This window comes from Aplysia californica, unplaced genomic scaffold (assembly GCF_000002075.1).
Source record: "Aplysia californica isolate F4 #8 unplaced genomic scaffold, AplCal3.0 scaffold00335, whole genome shotgun sequence".
In the NCBI taxonomy this organism is placed as follows: Eukaryota; Metazoa; Mollusca; class Gastropoda; order Aplysiida; family Aplysiidae; genus Aplysia; species Aplysia californica.
Window position 1 is genome coordinate 833,683 of NW_004797605.1, and position 2,171 is coordinate 835,853.

General features: G+C 42.1%; 1 protein-coding gene across 2 annotated transcripts in view; it reads left to right on the plus strand.

The window, feature by feature from the left end:
* Positions 1-2,171, plus strand: part of LOC101856908 — a gene marked incomplete at its 3' end in the record, with an annotated part of 7,174 nt that overhangs the window by 2,444 nt on the left and 2,559 nt on the right.

Consider the following 2,171-nt stretch of genomic DNA (forward strand, 5'->3'; position numbering starts at 1 on the left):
TCTTTAAGAGACAGACAGACAGACAGACAGACAGACAGACAGACAGACAGACAGACAGAGAGAGAGACAGAGGGGCTCAGAAAAAATCCCCATTCATCTGAAGGTATGCACGATAGAGGTGGTGACAATTAACGGCAACATTGCTTCATTTGAAACATCTTTCGCTACGTACGCCTTGATTTTACCAAAGAGGTCGGGTTTTACTTTTATAACAACGTGGCTATCATATGTATAGCATTTCCAAACGGAACCACAAAAATCTGTCTATTATCGAAAGAAGCATGTTACATAAAATATTATGGACATGCAAAACATGCGAGCCTGCACACATAGATCTTATACACAAATAGGTACGAGCTAATTGGCCATTTGAGGAAAAGAAAACGCGCAGGTCTCAGGGTTGGGCGTTTGGCTATAATATCTCACACAAAGTCATTTTGACCCTCTAGCTTTCAGCTTTGTGTGGATGTCGATAGAAAAATTCCTTATGGCATGAGACTTTTGCGAGGTCCACACAGAACAACTTCCCCAGCAGCTGCCAAGTTTGAAGGGTGCATTCTGATATCGAAATCGTTTTGAGATTGTGTATCCCTCAGCGAATTTCTAGGTCGAAGGACGTCCCGGCTCGACTTTCGGCATAAACAAATGGCACAGTGTGTGCACCCCATGTCCTGAAGATGCACTTCGTGGTCCCACACATGGGAAACCTTGGCCTTTCGTTCATGCATTATATTGTGTGGATGCTGACCTCTGACATTTTGAGCTCATAACAATGTCAGCGTGAACACAATCATTCACATCTTGCACAGACGTAGTCGGTTAGTGTACCAGTACGTGTGCACAATTTGTGCTCGTTTGCTGGGGGGGTGAATGGAAGTGGGATAGGAAAGCTGATTTGGGTTAAGAAACCTTCCTAATTAATGAGCCATAATCATAAACAACGGAATACCAGGCAACAGTTTATCAACTCTGCATTCATGATTTTGTATTTTTTTATGATGCGGCAAACTGGTACCAGCTTCGGCTCTTATTAAGTGTAGTTGTCTTAGACAAGGGATCATCTTTTATTCCTTTATAGATCAGATATAATAATAAATCTATAACAATTTGTGATGAGTACACTGAAGTCTGGGGTGTTGCGCGAAGGCGCTTAGCTGTCGCACGCAGGAAACCTTCGCGGGGAGAACATAATACGTAATATTATATATCGTAATATTACACAATCGTAACATTATAGTTCTATATATATCGAGTATGTCTTTCTGCTGGGATGTTATATCCCGCTCAGCCCGGGTTGGCCCTAACAGACAAGGTCGGAAGCCTGCATCCTAAATAATTTTACTTGTGTCGACGGGGGCATGAAAAAAAAACCCCACTTAGATCTACTCATACATTAACGAAAATCAGTAAGTACTTCGTGTAAATCAAGGGTAATTTTGAAGTGCCGAAACAATTTTAAGGCCATGTTTTAGCGACAGTGTGACTGAGAGTGTTAAGCGGACACTTACAAAGACATTCATTCTACAACATGTTTTGTTTTGTGCAAGTTTGTTGTTGTTGGGGGTTTTTTGCGGGGTTTTTTTTTTTTGGTTGTTTTTTTTGTTCTATGTTATTTTGAAATGTCATAAACAAAGACTGTCTTTCCCTAGTGAATTCAATGAACGTGTGCTAGACTTCATTTGATATCTCCGAAGCCATGTTGTGGGGGTGGGTGCACTTGAGTAAGGTCATGTGCAGGACAGGAAAAAGAAATTGGGATGTTTTTGATGTTGTTGTTTTCGAAACTGCTCCTTTAAGCTCCCGATCCTCTTGTGGAACAGATTGTCCTGATAGGTTTTTTGCAATCAAGCGCAAGCGGACTGGACTCGTGGGAAAAATCAGCTGTGGTAGAAACACCCACGAGCTCCTTGCTTGGAGAAATGACAATGAAGAATAGTAGTTAGTCAGCAGAGAAAAGAACAGACAGACAGACTGACAGACAGACGGACAGACAGACAGACAGACAGACAGACAGACGGACACAGAGAGAGAGAGAGAGAGAGAGAGAGAGAGAGAGAGAGAGAGAGAAAGAGAGAGAGAGAGAGAGACTGAGACTGAGACTGAGACAGAGACAGTGACAGAGACAGACAGACTTTAAGAGATAGAAACAAAGACAGACAGACAGACAGACA